The sequence below is a fragment of the Nerophis lumbriciformis genome, linkage group LG06 (genome assembly GCF_033978685.3).
Source record: "Nerophis lumbriciformis linkage group LG06, RoL_Nlum_v2.1, whole genome shotgun sequence".
Lineage (NCBI taxonomy): Eukaryota > Metazoa > Chordata > Actinopteri > Syngnathiformes > Syngnathidae > Nerophis > Nerophis lumbriciformis.
In genome coordinates, this window is record NC_084553.2 from 23,809,264 (window position 1) to 23,828,423 (window position 19,160).

A 19,160-nucleotide genomic window follows, 5' to 3' on the forward strand; every position below is an offset into this window, starting at 1 on the left:
GTGCAACGGGAAAACAAGTGTGAAACCTGGAGAAAGAAAAACACTCATTGAGGAAATCCATTACCACTGCAGGAGCCAACAAGCATGGAAGTCCTGTTAAATTGGCTTCTTGATAAAGCAGGATTTTGGCTGGAGAGACTCTGAGTCTCCACTAGTGACACCAGACAGGAGAAAGAATACCTTATTGATGCCACAAAATGTTGAGAAACTGAAGTTCGCCCACACTCGCTGTATGAATGAAGGACATTTGTTCTCAACAAGGTTTTCTGGCTATGTTCTAATTTAAAGAACATAATAAATGCATACTTGCGTTTTGTTTTGTCACTCAAAGTCCATCCATATACCATCCGTTTTTGTTTTTTTTACAGATTATTCTGATCACGGTTGATATCAGTTTGAGCTTATCCCAGCTAACTTTTGGTTAGAGGTGGAGTACACCCTACTATTTACTGGTACACTAAGAGTCCCTACCGTTCCAAACATTTCAGATTGCTATATAACTTGGTACATGTAGTCCACAATATGCAAACAAGAATGAATAATTCTTTTATTATGTGATTTGGCTGTCTCCATACGTTTCACATTGCCCTGATGACAGTCGTGCTAATGTTGGAACCCATTTCCTCAGCATGTCAGCATATTGAGAGCGTAATAGGCACTGACACATGGGCAGCACGCACTGTAAAAACTGTTGCCTAGATCTAACTCAATAAAAATAAGGCAACATTTTCCAAGCAATTTTTGTTAGTTTAGTCAACTAATTGGTATTTTGAGTAAGTAGAACTTAATAATATGCATTTCGATTTATGCAAAAAGATTAAGTTGCGTTTACAGAAAAAGCCAAGAAATTGAGTAAAATCAATGTAAAAAAACATCAGCATATTAAACACACAAGACTTAATTAAAATAAGTAACATTTAAATGAAAAAATAATTTTTGTACTCAATTTTATTAATTTTGACCAACTTACCCTTTCTTTGTTTTGAAAATGGAAACTGCTTAAAATAATTACTTAGAATAATAATAAAAAATCAAGACATATCAAATTCCAACCTTTATTAAATCATTACCATATAAAAACAGTGGCAATGAGCTGGACAGTATGAACAGTCAACATCCATATTATACAAGAATGCATGACCTCAACTTTTTAAAGTGCTGTATAGAACACCTTCACAGTAGTTTTCTTTTTTTAACCGTATACATATTAAAACATTTTCACAAGCCATATCCAAACCTGTCAATATGCTGGACAGTATTAACAGTCAAGAACATCAGTATTTAGTGCATAAAAGAATGCATGACCTCAGCATCTCAAGTTTTACTTAGAACATTCACAGTACAGTTTCTTGCTAAAACAATTTAACATTAAGATTATCTGTACTTCTGTAACAATTCACAAGCAGAACACCTTCACTGTAGTGTCTTTCAGTGTGTATATTTTGAAACATTTTAACTTAAACAACTCACAGATCCCTCCTTCTGACCAGCTGGAGCTTCACAGTAGGGCAATTTAGTGTGTATAAAACATAAAAAAACTTAATTTACACACCAGAAACGATGACCTGGAGCTTTGTATAAAACCTGAACAGGACAAACCGTTACAACATTCTGAAGAATTCCACTCAATGAACAATGTATAATGATTTTGAACAGACACAAGAAAATAGCTGTTCAAAAGTGCAAGCTGACAGTCATGGCTCACTGCCTAAGCTAGAAGCTTGTTTTTGAGAGTCATGAATTTGGGGGTTGGTTTTGGGCGCAGTGTGTCAAGTCCCACAAAAAGTCTTTGAAACACCTCAAATGTTTTGGAAAGTTTGGATGGATACTCAAGATTAAGTGCATACGTCAACCCCAGAAGTAGGCAGCATGCTTTGACCAGGTTTCCAAGATGAGTAAGGACTGGTACTCCCTCAATGATGATTCCTACTGCATTTGGCTCACGACAGATGTAGATGCTCATATTCTTCATTTCCAGGTCCTCATGAACAGCGGTCTCTGCAGTTCCCTTTGAGATACAAAAACATTAATTAAAAACACAAACATCTAATTTTATATTTACAGTAATATAAGTTGTGTGATTTAATTCAGATAATGATTACTTTTGTGAAGACCATTTTGAAAACTTTTGAATTCTAATTTGAGATCTTGTACATTAAACTTGGTACAATAGATGCATTTCCAGCCACATGTTTTTTATTGGCATTTCTAATTTGCATATAAAAAACCTGAATAGAACCACCAGAAATTAAAACAAACAGTAATATGTATATATATATATATATATATATATATATATATATATATATATATATATATATATATATATATATATATATATATATATATATATATATATATAGTAAATGTTTTAATGCTTGTTTAAGGGGAGTATTTTTTGTTTGCATTGTTTTTTTAGGGCAAACAGAAACACAAGACAGAAAGGCATCACTCTGTGGTGCTATGCTAATTGGCTATCCTGGGGCTCTTGCCAACTAGCTGCATGCTCGACCTCCACCTGACAACTGCTGGTTCAGTCAGTTCACATAAAAGTAAACCCAATTTAAGCTTGTACATCAGACTGATCCTAAACCTGCTTTTAAACAATACTTACAGTAGTCAGAGATTAGCTCCTGTCCACTCTCTCCCATGTACTCTATAAGGCATCTCACAGTTACATCTCTCTTCTTCACTGCAGAGGCACTTGGGTCCTAGAGTTAAGAGAATAATAATAAATAAATGAATTTTGTTGGCAATTTTACTCCAAATCTGTGATACCGTTATTAGAGCATGATTACAAATTCAATTTAAACTTTTAAACCACTTTTAACCCACCTGTATCAGTTCCATCAACATGTTCTTGATGCGCTGCAGTCACTCCTTCTTTTGCACTGAAGAGCTCCAGGAGCTTTGGCGTGTACCTGTCCAGTTGGGACATAAATGTTGATTCCGCTTCATTAATCTGTAGGACAGCAAATGTTGACCGTTACTGATATTAAGGGTATTAGTATACATTTTCAGGCAAAAAGTGAGTCTAGTATGTCATGTCCAAGTCACAATGGAAACTTGGTCAGGAAAAATAGAATGATAATAGAATAGAATAGAATAAAAGATATTCTACGAGTCGGTGGTGGCAGGCGCCTTCTTGTACACCGTGGCCTGCTGGGGCAGCGGGCTGAGAGCGAGGGACGCAAACAGACTGGACAAGTTGATAGAGAAGGCCAGTAACGTGGTGGGAGTGGAGCTAGACTCTCTGGCGGTGGTGTCAGAGAGGAGAAGTCTAGCATCTTGACAGATGAGAGCGAAGGGATGTATAAGAGCAACCTACATGAATGCAAGGCAAGGAATGGCTGTGTCCAAAGGTCCCATGTTGCAGTCTGTAATGCTTTAAAATGTCACTCTTGGTTGGTACAACAGTGCTGCACAACTTACAGGGCCATCCCATCTGCCATTGGAGAGAGAGAACAAAAAAGACAAGTTATGGTTCATGTCTAACCTCTTGGATATATAAGCCTGGTGAAAGCCCTTTATATCGTTTTTTTTTTACACCCTAATATACTCATTTGCAGTATTTCCTCTAGATTTTTTTGTAGCCACGGTGGTCTAAGTTGGTAACCTAGCAACAGTAGGGGGGTCTAGGGGCATGCCCCCACGGAAGAAAAATTTGAAAATGTACCCTTTAAATGGTGACTACTGGTGAGATTTTTTTGGGGGGGGGGGGAATGTTGAGATTGAGACTTACACAATGAGTGTTATTCTTACAAGAGTAACGTTTTGCCTAGGAGTGTGCATGGACAGCAGGTCTGAGGGGGCTTCAGATAGCTCTGTCAAGTGTACCTAGCTAGCTGCTAGCAACTTTGAATGCAAGCTAGTGAAGCAGCTTTAATGTGGCTGCTTATAAACTGAAGAATAAAATATTAAACTACCACGCAAAGAAAACGCTAATTATAAACTTCACAGCTATAAACAATGTTTGGTTGAAGTTAATGAGCTGTTGGAGGTAAGAGCACATTCGAAATGGCGGTCGGCGGGAAAAGTAGTAAACTAAATATAACATTGAACCATGCTTTTGAAAATGTATACATTTAAATCCTGGCAAATACTAACTTAACAATATAAATTGTTACTTACATGAGTTCGGTAAAGTGTTTTCCTTGTTCTCCGTGAAGAAACGTGTCTGGGCTTGTTCTTCCACAGCCGCATGCAGGTGGGCGGGTCCTGACGTTTTAGGTCTGATATAAACCTTTGAACTGAGTTTTGCTAAATCAATTTATGTTGGAAGTCCAATAAAATTAATTTTATCACATAAAAAATTAAGTTACGAAAATATTCACACTTTTTACTTAGAGATAACTCAAAAACTCTAAAAATAAAAATAAATTGATTTATTGGAATAAATATACTTTTAAAAATAAAGTAGAATGGACAATTCCACTGAAAGACTTTTTACAGTGCGGTGGAAGAGGGTTTAGTGCGTCTGCCTCACAATACGAAGGTCCTGAGTAGTCGTGAGTTCGATCCCGGCCTCGAGATCTTTCTGTGTGGAGTTTGCATGTCCTCGCCGTGACTGCGTGGGTTCCCTCCGAGTACTCCGGCTTCCTCCCACCTCCAAAGACATGCACCTGGGGATAGGTTGATTGGCAACACTAAAAATTGGCCCTAGTGTGTGAATGTGAGTGTGAATGTTGTCTGTCTATCTGTGTTGGCCCTGTGATGAGGTGGCGACTTGTCCAGGGTGTACACTGCCTTCCACCCGATTGTAGCTGAGATAGGCTCCAGCGCCCCCCGCGACCCCGAAGGGAATAAGCGGTAGAAAATGGATGGATGGATGGACATGCATAGGTTTTTTTTGTTGAAAATATATTTTGCCCTGTCAGTTCGAATACATATCGACATACAGGCTAACGGGCATGCATTTCCCCCGTTAGACTATATGTCGATGTGTCATTAACCGGGCTAGCATGCTAAGCATTACACTAGAAGATAAGCACCATCACGCTTAGCATTTGTTGCACGGACACACTAGCTTTGTTAAGGTCATCTCAACACACTGTGACTGTAAGGCAGGATTGGGAGAGTGATGTTCTGTAGAGGTATCAAAAAACAATTGAATGGCGTTTCTCATTTGTAACAATTCTTAATCGATTCAATTAAATCTAAAATCGATTTTTAAAAATAACATTTTTGTTGTTGTATTTATTTAGTTTTAAATCTGTCCCGTCCAACCACTGAGTCAAATCATATTGTAAATGTAGATGCCCATATCTGCTGTACATATTTACTTTACAAAATAGAAGTGTAGGATACTTCTCTTGTTGCCTTATTTGTATTTGACTTTATTAAATGTTTGGGTAGAATTTTATTCAACAAAACCAGTTTTCTTTTTAGTAATATTGTCACAGCGCAGTCTCGAACCCGCAATTCTCCCGCAGCAAGCTCCTCCAGCACTCATGTTGGCAGTATGTCAGGACATGCCCCTGCACATGCCGGGCACTTCACGTCCACGCAAAGACGTATCAATTCTGAATCAAATGTTACCTCCAAGAATCAATTGAATCGAATCTTGCGGTGCCCAAAGAGGTTCTTTTATGAATTTATTATGGGTCTGCTGAAAATGTGACCAAATCTGCTGGGTCAAATACAGCAATGTTAATATTTGGTAACATGTCCCTTGGCAAGTTTCACTGCAATAAGGCGCTTTTGGTAGCCATCCACAAGCTTCTGGCAAGCTTCTGGTTGAATTTTTGACCACTCCTCTTGACAAAATTGGTGCAGTTCAGCTAAATTTGTTGGTTTTCTGACATGGACTTGTTTCTTCAGCATTGTCCACATGTTTAAGTCAGGACTTTGGGAAGGCCATTCTAAAACCTTAATTCTTTGACGTGTGTTTGGGGTCATTGTCCTGTTAAAACACCCAACTGTGCCCAAGACCCAACCTCCGGGCTGATGATTTTAGGTTGTCCTGAAGAATTTGGCCAGTGCTTGTTCTTGTGGGTTAGTATGGAGTTTTTTCGATTATCATGTTTTTTTTCCCTCAACAAGGACGTTATCATGGGTGGTGGCAAAGTTGAGCGCTTTGCTGAGGAGTTCTTCAATGTCGAAACAGATTAATCTGAATTTGACAAAAAAAACAACTTGTTGTTGCATGAGAAATGTTTTTTAATTTTTTAGCAAAATGAGTACCTTCATCAAAACATTATTTTGTTGGTAAATCTCTTTTTTTCATTTATTGAAGTCCGTTATTGTTGTTTACAAACCAATTTGTGTTTGTACGGTATATATAAAAAGACACAACGTTCTCTCCAAAACACTGCAAAAGCAAAATGTGTTTTTCCCTGTGACTTTTTCTGCTCCAAAGTTCATTCCTCCATCAATTTTCCACAGCTTGTCCCTTTTTTGGGCGTTGTGAGGGGTTCTGGAGCCTATTTCAGCTGCTTTCGGGCGGTAGGCAGGGTACACCCCGGACAAGTCGGCACCTCATTGCAGAGCCAACACAGACAGACAGACAACATTAACACTCACATTCACACACTAGGGCCAATTTAGTGTTGCCAATCAACCTATCCCCAGGTGCATGTCTTTGGAGGTGGGAGGAAGCCTGAGTACCTGGAGGGAACCCACACAGTCACGGGGAGAACATGCAAACTCCACACTGAAAGATCGAACCTAGGACCTTTGTATTGTGAGGCACATGCACTAACCACTGTTCCACCGTTCTGCCACACCACCGTTCTGCCACAGGGGTCTCACCTTTCCACGCCGCTTATGGTTTTCAAATGCCTGCCTTCCCGTCGTTGGAGTCTGAGTCCGCTGTGCCGTCTGTCATGCCCATCTTTGCTGCGCTCGGCTGGCCTGGCGCAACACTCTAGCTGCATTATCCCGCGCTTCAGAGTGCAATCAGCAGTGTCTCCCTGCACTAGAATATAGACCAGGCCAAAAGGATATTCCACTTTACACAGACTCTCGTGAACTTCAGCCAAGGTTTTTTTGGACCTTACACTATCAAACGCATCATTTGTTCCACCTCGTTCCAGCTCCGCCTTCCCGAAGCTCTCAAGATCCATCTAGTGTTCCACATCTCCCTCCTTAAGCCTGTGGCCTCCTACGATCCGTTAAGGGGGGGGAGGAGGGGTACTGTCTCATTCCTGTTTCTTTGTGCTTTTCCTGGCCACCCTGCACCCGCTCTGTTCTCTCTGTCTCTCTACCCCCAGTTGTCATGGAAGGCTTGAGCACACCTGGTACTAATCATCACACCCTACTTAAAGTGATAGCACACACCTGTCCTTTGCTGGTTCTTTCCTTCATTTCCTACATGAGTGCAGACCACGTCAACCTTCTTCCTGCCAAGTGGGGGCGTGGTTAATATATATATATATATATATATATATATATATATATATATATATATATATATATATATGTATATATATATATATATAAGAAATACTTGACTTTCAGTGAATTTTAGCTATATATATATATATATATATATATATATATATATATATATATATATATATATATATATATATATATATATATATATATTTATTTTTATTTTTTTTAAATTATATATATATATATATATATAAATAAATAAAAGAAATACTTGAATTTCAGTGTTCATTTATTTACACATATACACACACATAACACTCCTCTACTCATTGTTGAGTTAAGGGTTGAATTGTCCATCCTTGTTCTATTCTCTGTCACTATTTCAGAACAGACACATTATACAAATATACATTATAAAATCAATAAGAAAACGGGAACTCTAATTTGGAAGTCTGAATTAGGATCAGAAGTTCCTATATAAACATTGCGTACTCACGTCACCATTTTGTATTGATTACTGCAGCTGTACACTGGATTCATTCACAAATACAAACTACAACTCACAAACACTTTAGAGTTAGGCTCCACCATCAGAATGTGTACTTAAACTTATAAAGATCACATGGATATTATTCAGTGAGTTGATTCACCAAAACTAACCTGTTATACAGGAGGAAAAAGCACACAGGACGTTTCAATTGTTCACAGACTGGTCGCTCTCATCAGAATGACAAGACACTTCCGGTCTGCAGGTGATCGCATTCAATTGGGAAGAAACGCCCTACTGCCCCCTACTGACCAATGTGAATACTGATAAATGTGTAATGACAGCTCCAAAAATGAATTCAAACCACAAAATAAAATAAATAAATCAACACAAAAATGTGACACATTTTGGGTGGGTCACATATGCATGTACAGTAGAGGGCAGTATTGCCCTGTTTAAGAGTGTCACAACATTGCTGTTTACGGCAGACGAACTGCTTTACGGTAGACGAAAACTTGACTGCTGTTGTTGTGTGTTGTTAACGCGCTTGGAGGACGTTAATGAAACTGCCTAACAATAAACCCACATAAGAAACCAAGAACTCGCCCTCGATCATTCTACAGTTATAACGTGATTGGGCAGGCATGCTGTTTATATTGTGGGAAAGCAGACATGAGAACAGGCTGTCAACACGTCACTCTGGTCCGCATGGAGCTGGAGGGGGCGTGGCCTCCAGGTCCGCCTGAATTTCGGGAGATTTTCGGGAGAACATTTGTCCCGGGAGGTTTTCGGGAGAGGCGCTGAATTTCGGGAGTCTCCCGGAAAATCCGGGAGGGTGGGCAAGTATGCTGTAATGCAGTGCTTCGAGAGGCTGGTAAAGGAATACATTGTCTCCAGACTTCCCCCCACATTCAACCCATACCAGTTTGCTTATCGCCCTAACCGCTCCACAGAGGACGCCATCTCCTCTGTACTCCACCTGAACTTCGAACATCTGGAAGAAAAGGACACACACGTGCGGATGTTGTTTCTGGACTTCAGCTCGGCATTCAACACCATCATCCCGCAGCACTTGGTGAGCAAACTGGCCCCCCTTGGATTCAGTACCCCCCTATGCAACTGGCTGCTTGACTTCCTCACAGACAAACCCCAATCTGTGAGAGTGGGCAACAACACCTCCAGTGCCATCTCCCTGAGCACCGGCTCCCCCCAGGGCTGCGTCCTGAGTCCGCTGCTGTTCACGTTGATGACCCATGGCTGCTGCGCTAGGTCCACTACTAACCACGTTGTGAAGTATGCGGACGACACGACAGTAGTGGGCCTCATCCGTGACAACAACAACATGGACTACAGTGAAGAAGTGAAACATCTGGTTGACTGGTGCAGAACCAACAACCTGGTCCTGAATGTCGACAAGACCAAGGAGATCATCGTTGATTTCAGCAAGCACCAGTCCAGCCACGCTCCACTCTTCATCAACAGCACAGCGGTGGAGATAGTAAGCAGCACCAAGTTCCTGGGGGTGCAGATAACTGACAATATAACCTGGTCCCTACACACCGGAGCTCTTGTAAAAAGAGCTCAGCAGCGCATGCACTTTTTGCGTCGGCTGAAAAGAGCACAGCTCCCTCCCCCCATTCTCACCACATTCTACAGAGGCACTATAGAGAGCCTACTGACCAACTGCATCTCGTTCTGGACTGGAGCCTGCAATGCCTCAGACTGGAAGTCTCTCCAGAGAGTGGTGAGGACGGCCAAAAAGATCATCAGGACTCCTCTTCCTGCCTGACCAGGGCTCAGAAAATTTGCAAAGACTCCTCCCACCCCCACCAAGGACTGTTTTCACTGGTGGACTTTAGAAAGAGGTTCCGCAGCCTCCGAAGCAGAACCTCCAGGTTCTGTAACAGCTTCTTCCCTCAGGCCGTAAGACTTTTGAACGCACCATAATTAAATTATCCCCTCAACTCCCCCCAAAATGGATTAACTCGCTGGAATAAAAAAGACTATATAACATACATCCATAAACATAAACAGTAATAAATAGATTACTGTACAGTAATCTATTTATTTATATCTGCACCATATTGCTCTTTTATCCTGCACTACCATGAGCTAATGCAACGAAATGTCGTTGTTATCTGTACTGTAAAGTAATTTTTTTAAATTTAAATTTAAATTTTTAATTTTTTGACTTTTTTTTTTTGTCCTGTCCAGCTTCTCAGGCAAATCATATAGTTGATGTAGATGCTCATATCCGCTGTTCAGATTTACTTTACAAAAGAGAAGTGTAGGATACTTCTCTTGGTGCCTTATTTGTATTTGACTTTATTAAATGTATTTATATTATCATTTGGTGCAGCCGGGCCGGAGCAGGAGGGGATAGAAAGAGAGAAAAAAAGAAGACAGAGGGGGAAATTGTGGGGACAAGAGGGGGATTAGACAGAGAGACAAAAACAACAACAGCAAACACAACAATAACAACAGCAAACACAACAACAACAATAGAGTAACATCAGCAAATAGGACATGTACAAATATGATGGTAAAAGTGATAGCAAATAAGCAGTTAGCGAAAATAAAAAATAATACAGAAATGACAATGAGCATTATTACACTACAAATGGAGCAATACAAATACCAATAGAAATAGCGCTATTGATAATGAACAATACCAATAATTTACCTCTATTATCAACAATACAGTTGTTCAAATGCAACAATACATATATGTAATGATAACTTGAGATACGAAAGAATGCAGAAGAATGGAGGGGGAGAAAGAGAAGCAACCTACATTAACCTTGTAGATTGTTATAGTAACAATAGGTTAAGCTTTGTCAGTGTGCCATGTGTTATACCCAGTTTACCCTAGGGCAACAACGTTAATATATGTTTGATGAAACGTGATTATGTGCGTGAGTGTACGTATGCATATGTACTTGTATACAGTATGTACTTGTATATGTACAGAATGTGTATATGTGTTTGTACAGTGAATGTATATGTACAGTATGTGTATGTGTATGTTTGTACAGTGAATGTATATGTACAGTATGTGTATGTGTATATTTGTATATTGAATGTGCGTGTGGATGTACGAACTTTGAGTATGTAAATATGTACTGTATTTGTGTATGTATGTGGGAGCGTAGGTACGTATGTATGTATGTATGTATATGTCTTAATAAGGTTATCCAAAAAATAGTGCTCGATACCGTAGTAGAGCGCAATATATGTATGTGTGGGAAAAAAAAAAAAAAAAAAAAAAAGTCTTGTGATTTTTTTCCCCACACATACATATGTATGTATGTATGTATGTATGTTTATATGTGAATTTGTATGTACAATATATTGGACTCCCAGTGTGCGTGGGAGCCAGAGCACGGCCCCAGCCCCCCCGAGAGCCCAACCCACAAACAGTAGGTGTGGTGCCCAAGGAACCAGGGACCACCGCCCCCACGCAGCCAAGCCGGCCAGCGACAGGAACCTCAGAGCCCGGTCCACCGCTCCGCCCACAAGGGTCAGCAGCAGGCCGCAGACAGACGCACCCGGCTGAGGACAAGGCACGAGAAAAGCAGGGAACAGCCAGACCCCAAGCCAGCGAGAGACCACACCCCACACGGGCAGAAAGGCGGGACGCCCCGCCTGGGGGGCCCAGAGACTCCCCGCAACCGGACGGGAAGACTTCCCCCGCCCCACCGGCAACGGGGCCCCCACGAGCCCACCCCCCACCCCCGGAGAGCGCGGCGAGGTCAGCCCCCGGCCACCCCAACCAAATCGGCTGCCGCAGGACCACCCGGCACGGGGCCACGGGAACCACCCACCCCACCCGCAGGGACCCCAAAGATGAAGATGGAACAACCAGCAACCGCCCCGCCGAGTTCACCCCCTGAGGGAGGGGAAAAAATATATATATATATTAATAAAATATATTTAAAAAAAAAAAAAAAAAAAAAAAAAGAATTAAAAGAAGATCACAGACATGCTGACACACAAGGTCACTACCTCAGCAACTGGCCGACTCGCAGCACCTCGGAATACCTTGCAGCACCAAGCTACCACAATAGACGCAGGGACTAGACCCAGCAGGCCCCAACCAAGACGAGCACCCGGAAGGGATGGACGGTGGGACCCAGGAGCTCCAGACACACAGTCCGGATGCAGTAGCCTGAGGCGCCGACCCCCGCCCGACAGGCAGGCCCAGAGCGTACCCCCAGAAATATACATACATACATATACATATACATATACATATACATATACATACACATACACATATAAATGTACACATTTACACACACATACACATATATACATATTGTACTGTAAAGTTAAAATTTGAATGACAATAAAAAGTAAGTCTAAGTCTAAGACCCACAAACGCTGGCTGAGTAACAACAATATGAACGTTGCAAGGAAATTTCTCTGCCAGTTTCTGCATCCCACAGGGATTCTTCTTTTGTGTTTCTGCACCTGCGGTTCCCACACAAGGTTGTAACATTGTTTGTCAACACTGTCTAATATCTTTTTCTCGCACATTTGAGTCCCTCTGATGTTCTGTGTACCTACACACTGTCCTCCCCCTGTCTAGGCCTGCGGTGTGTGTGTGTGTGTGTGTGTGTGTGTGTGTGTGTGTGTGTGTGTGTGTGTGTGTGTGTGTGGGTGTGGTACACAGAACATCAATTTCCACACTTCTATTAGCCCCGGGTCCAGTGGACCCGGACATCTTATATGTAATAGAAATGTGTAGGGGGGGTGTATGGTGTGTGTTCATTAAATATGTATTCTGATATATGTTCTTCACAGAAAATGAGCCAAAGCCAGTGTGTCTCAGTTTGAAAAATTAATTAATTGTATCATTTTTCTTTTAATAAAAATCGAAAACGGGTCCCACAGACCAGAACACCACACAATCGTCTTCCTGGGTTAATGGTGATGACTGAGGCGATAGACTTAGACTTAGACTTCCTTTTTATTGTCATTCAAATTTGAACTTTACAGCACAGATAAGAACGAAATTTCGTTACATAAGCTCATGGTAGTGCAGGATAAGTATATATAAATAATAAATAAATAATATATAAATATATATATAAAATAAATAAATATATATAAATACATATAAATAAATAAATAGATTACTGTACAGATAATATGTTGACATATTTGAGCTATTTCTCTTTCACATATCATTAAAGGGTAATTACACTGTTTTTGGAATTTTGTCTATCATTCAAAATCCTTATGTATGAAAAGCACACAGGTTTTTTAATATGAATTCTTACTCGTAAAACGTTAATTAATTTTAGTTGGCAATGGAGCCAATAAGGCACCGAAAAAAACATTCAAACACCTCCATCAACGTTTTATATACATGCTGGAAGTATGTATGTAATGTAGTAACAAGCATAGTCACAATAAGATTTAATGTTTACGTATTTTACTTATTTTAAGCATACTTTGGCGCATCACAAAGTTCTCTTTTCTTTTAACAACTACTACTAATCGTGACGAACTTGATGAGAAACAACAAACATAATAAAATGATCACTTACTGTGCAATGGCTGTTCTCACTTGAATGCAGACTGATTGGATGTTTATATAATGCCGTTGAGATAAAGAATGAATCATAACCCACACAAAAAGTTACAAAAAAAGCAAGTGTTCTGTTGACGAGTGTCTTTTCGTGTCTTTCTTGCCATTTCCAGGTATAAGTTGAATGTCACAGATGACCAACTTCCCGGCTTATGAGCAGAGCCTTCAATTATCCAAGTGAGATGCATGATTCATCATCAATAATTAACTTTCACCAACTCAGAAGCGACTGAGATGCAGCAGCTCAGTATGACAACACTGCAGCTGCACAAGCTAGTTAGCGCTCTGTAACATGGCGCCGCTAAAAATACCTTGTCTGCGTAAGTGCTTATAATAACAATATTGCTAATACTCGCTTAATATTCAGGTCACAAAATGTAAATGGAGTACTGTAGGCGCTTTTTGGATGCTTTTTTAGAGTGATTTACAGTCAGAATGATTTACTCCCATTAGCTGCATTGGATTTGTACAACAAAAAAAAAAATATATGTAATATGTACAACTGAATAGATGCTCACAGTAAAAAACACAAGTTAAAATGAGTGTAAAAGTCAAAAGATATTGCTGAACCATGGTGAGCATCTCCTGTAACCTTGGATCTACCTTCAAAATGTCTCCAGTGTATTATTGCTTTTGGGAGCTACGTGTTGGCAGCGTCTCTTGTGCACCAAAGTGAGCAGCATCACATACATTCAACCTGCAGACTATGACCACTGACCCTTTAATCATCTTGGATCTCTTAAGCTGTCGGCGGATCTCCCCTCCGCCCCCCGCAGTAGATTTGCTTTTTAATGCTCTGTGATTTTTTCTTTTTCTTTCGCCAAAGCCTCCCTTTTTATCTTCTTCCCGCTGTGTGGCTGAAACCCCAATGAAGCCATGACTAGCCTCAAATCCCCAACATCAGGACCAATAGCAAAACACAGCAACACCAAAGCATGTTAGAACTAAATTCATACAAATATAGAAGCTGTTAAAACATATTTGAGTCAAACAAGTCAAGCTGTAAGGCGTTTGTGGCAAGCGGTACTCCGTATTACTACTATCTCTACAGAGCACGTTACTCCATTGGAATATATACTGTATAAATTATACCATTCCAACAGCTTCTGACTGATGAATCCAAGTCTAGTCTTAGTCCGACCTCAACCTCTTTATGGAAGATCCAAGGAAACAAAATTATCAAGATTTGGAAGATGAGTATCAAGACTTTCAAATCTCCTACTTTTACAGAAGGTAGTATGTTATCAGTGTTAGGAAAACTATTTAAAAAAAGTAATTAATTACAGTTAGGTTGGAACAGGGGTTAGTGAGTGTGCCTCACAATAAGAAGGTCCTGGGTTCGATCCCCGGGCTTGGGGTTTTTCTGTGTGGCGTTTGCATGTTGTCCCTGTGACTGCGTGGGTTCCCTCCGGGTACTCCGGCTTCCTCCCACCTCCAAAGACATGCACCTGGGGATAGGTTGATTGGCAACACTAAATTGGCCCTAGTGTGTGAATGTGAGTGTGAATGTTGTCTGTCTATCTGTGTTAGCCCTGCGATGAGGTGGCGACTTGTCCAGGGTGTACGCCGCCTTCCGCCCGTGTGCAGCTAGGATAGGCTGCAGCACCCCCCACGACACTGGGAGGGACAAGCAGTAGAAAGTGGATGGATGGATAATTACAGTTATTTGTTACTGTCATAAAAACTAATTGAATAACTAACGGAATTATTATTCATTAGATATAATTATTAATGTTACTTTTTTGTTACTTTTTTAAAACTTTCATATATCTGGTGTTTGCATTTGAGAGACATTTCATGAGAGAAGAGTGCTTGTAAAAGGTGGCGCCTGTTGTCAGGTGAAGCGTAAGTCAGCGAGGGCGCACTCAATGGCTGTTGTAGCTGAGCATTAGTAGTCTGCGGACTGGAAGAAGAATGTTGACAGCAGCACCTGTGGAATGTTTTCACTGATAGTTAATAAAGCGATCAAACTAGACTAGAGTCAGTGGCTGGGTTTCTCTTTCTCCACAAAAGGGGTATTGTAGGATCATTTTTGTTGATGACTGTCACTTTATTAAATATTCATTATTCCCCCACAGTAGTAGTAGTATGTGTGTGCGTGCGTATGTAAATGTGTGTGTGTGTGTGTGTGTGTGTGTGTGTGTGTGCGTGTGTGTGTGTGTGCGTGGGCTGCCACTTGCAGAGAGCCACTTCCTGAAGTGTACTTGCTGGGATTCTAAAGCTGTCTTGTCCATATTAAAAGTAGCGTGTCAAGTTACTTCAAACGTATCGGTAACAGCGTTATACTGTACATAAATTAAATGAATTAGAATACTCATTACTATAAAATCTAACGCTGTTAGCAACACCGTTATTATGTAACATCATCAATTTTCCAAACACAGATTATTATTGCCACGAAAATGATTGATTTTAACTGTCAAAGTTAACGCAATAAAAACATGTTAACTAATAATTTAAATAAGGACACCAGTGTTGGGACTAACGCGTTACAAAGTAACGCGTTACTGTAACGCCGCTAGTTTCGGCGGTAACTAGTAATCTAACGCGTTATTTTTTTTTATTCAGTAATTTAGTTACCGTTACTACATGATGCGTTACTGCGTTATTTTATGTTACTTTTGATGTAGTATCGGCTAGAAACAGAAGCGCTGCGCAGTGTCGTTCTTCTGAATCTTCCTCTGTCACAAGCCGGAGAGAAGACAAGAGGCGCGGTCTATGTGTGTGTGTGGGGGGGAGGTGATCCGCGGTTTGATATATGAAACAAACAAAAAAAAGTTGTTGGCACGTTCAGTCCACACACAGCGTGGTCATGGCGAGCGGAGTAACGGAGGAGCTTGAACGCCCCCGCCATTGAATCGGTGTGTTTATAAGTGCAGACTCGGTTGTGCAAAACGAGGGTTTTAAACACATGCTGAACGTGCTTGAACCACGTTACGACATCCCGTCGCGCATCCACTTCAGCAATAAGATTGTGCCAGATCCTTATGAGCAGGAGAAGAAAAAAGTTGTGGATGAACTATCCCAAGCATCATCTGTTGCGCTCATGACAGACGGGTGGACGTCCAGCGGAACTATAAGCGCTCACTTCATCACAGCAGACTGGAAGATGAGAAGACACGCCCCCTCTACGAGAGTCACCTTGCGCAGGTGCTGACACAAGCAGTGGAGGAATGGAAGATAAAGATATCCCAGTCACACGTGATAATGCCAAAAATCAAATAATTACAGAGAATGAGGCAGGACTGGGACCACAGATAGGTGCTTTGCACATGTAGTGAATTTGGCATCACAGAAGGGAATCTCAGTCAATAGGATGGAGCGCCTCTTTGGGAGGATCAGGAAGGTTTCTTACTTCCACCCAAGCACAACAGCTGCTCATGTGCTTAAGACAAAGCAAGAAATGCTAAAGCTGCCTGCTCATACATGATGTCCCAACGAGGTGGAACTCCACTTATGATATGTTGGAGCAGCAGGCAGCTATATACTCTGCATTGACCCACAACACCCTGAAGACAAATGTCACCCTGTCTGATGATGATGTGAGAGTGGCAGGTGAGGTCCTCCAGGTGCTTAAAAGTGTTCCATCTCTACTGAGCACTGAAACTTCACCATCTGTGTCAATGATCCTGCCACTGAAAACAAGGATTCTACAATCCATGGCTCCAAGTGTGGAAGACAGCAGCATCACTCCAGATGTCAGCCTTTATTTCACTACCTATGTTTCAAGGAAGATGATGTTTCTTCTTATGTTGCACTTAAACTTGTTTTTTATTAATGGTCATTGGTCCAAGTTTAAAGAAAGGAGGAATAACTTTTTATGTTGCACTGTTTTTCATTCATTATGTTAAAAGGAAAATAAAAATGTATGTCAAGTTGATCAACAGATTGTATTATTCTCCAGTGCAATAACAGTACTGAAATGAAGGCAAAAAGGGCATTAATGGGAGCTTTAAAAAAAGAAGAAGAAAAAAAGAAGTAACTAAATAGTTACTTTTCACAGTAACGCATTACTTTTTGGTGTAAGTAACTGAGTTAGTAACTGAGTTACTTTTGAAATAAAGTAACTAGTAATTGTAACTAGTTACTGGTTTTCAGTAACTAACCCAACACTGAAGGACACACATTTCTTTAATGGATGATTAACATGGAACACTTTCTTTTTTGACCCTCCGGCCGTGTCGTAGCAGAGGGAACTTGGCAGCAGTTCACTTGCTACTGATGAGCCATAAGCGTTAAAGAAATGGACAAAGAAAAGGCTGCACTATGGAAATATCAGGTTCAAAGCAATGGCAAGTTGTTCACCCGACAAGAACATACTATTTTTCACTGTGAAACGGGACGACATCACTGCAGCAAACACCTGCTGGGTGGGTGTTGCATCACTTCCATGTTTAGATTAGAGTTTAGGTGCAGTGATAACATAACATTTAGATTGTTACTGTGACTGATTTAGATGGATGTCAAAAGGAGCCTTTTTTTTCACAGTCAATCAGACATCAAAACATGTCAAGACACTTTCTCAATGCAATCACACACTTTTCAATTAAAAAAACAAAAACATTTGGTTTAACTACATTTACAAAATAAAAATGTCTTACATTACGATCATGCTTTGTCAAAGATGTTTTGTAATGTTATTCTGTGATATTTGCACCTACAAAAATGCTAGTACATCAGTTGAGGAATATGGGGAGGAGGGATTTTTTGGCTTGCTGAAATATTGTGTAAATGTTTTTATAACATGTTCTGGTTGAGTCCTGAATTACAGAATGGTTAGCAAGCTGAATATGACATTTTCAATAATAAAGAGAGAAGATTCAAATATCGTCATGCAGCAATATGAAGACCATTCATTTGCATAATGTACAGAATATCAGAAGCATTTACCGTATTTTCCGGACCATAGGGCGCACCGCTTTGTAAGGCGCACTGCCGATGAGCGGGTCTATTGTCATACAAAAGGCGCCCCGGAATTAAAGGCGCATTAAAGGGTTCATATTATAATTTCTTTTTTAAATTTAAGATACTTCCTTGTGATCAGGATGCGCCATTTTATAGGGGGTGTTATTTACGTGGCTCCACTTAAACAGCGTCTTCTCCCTGTCATCTTTTGTTAAAGCGGTGTAGCGTGCAAGGACGGGAGTCGAAGAAGTGTCAAAAGACGGAGCTAACTGTTTTAATTACATTTAGACTTTACTTAAATCAATAACGGAGCAGCATCTCCTCATCCGTGGCTCACTAGTGCAATAACAACCCTGGAAATGTACCCCATGAAAAAACGTCCGTTCGGAACTCTCTAATAACCAAAGATCCTTGGGTGAATAATGTAAACTCACTACACCGGTATGTTTTAGCGCTTTCATGGCAAATTTACTGACAGATATAAGTTTGTAAGAACTTTACTCTACTTTATAGTAGAAATGACAACAGCGGAGGATGAATGCCCCATAACTAGAAGATAGAGGAAAAAGATGAAGCTTATCGACTACGGTGTCGGCACGTACTACAATGGCGGACTTGCGCAAATTTTCAGGACTTATGCAGATCCAAAATACACATCAGCAGGTACCAGGAGGTAAGAAAAGTTGGTTTTGCATAATATTGCGAAACAAAACACCAGATAATATGTCTGCTAATAGGTGTCTTTGCCTTTTGAAAGGATTTGGAGCGTGCCTTATATTCTGAAAAATATGGTACTCAGATTTGAATATCACAGATTACATTACCAAACATATT

At 40.5% G+C, this 19,160-nt stretch overlaps 1 long non-coding RNA gene across 1 annotated transcript; it reads right to left on the reverse strand.

Annotated features, from left to right (window-relative positions):
- Window positions 1-1,041: 1,041 nt before the first annotated feature.
- On the reverse strand, window positions 1,042-4,401 carry LOC133608306 (uncharacterized). The gene is made up of 5 exons (XR_009815553.1): window positions 4,132-4,401; window positions 3,329-3,445; window positions 2,836-2,962; window positions 2,615-2,711; window positions 1,042-2,008 (listed from the first exon to the last, which is right to left on the reverse strand). It is a non-coding gene; the product is annotated as an uncharacterized lncRNA (long non-coding RNA).
- Window positions 4,402-19,160: the final 14,759 nt, after the last annotated feature.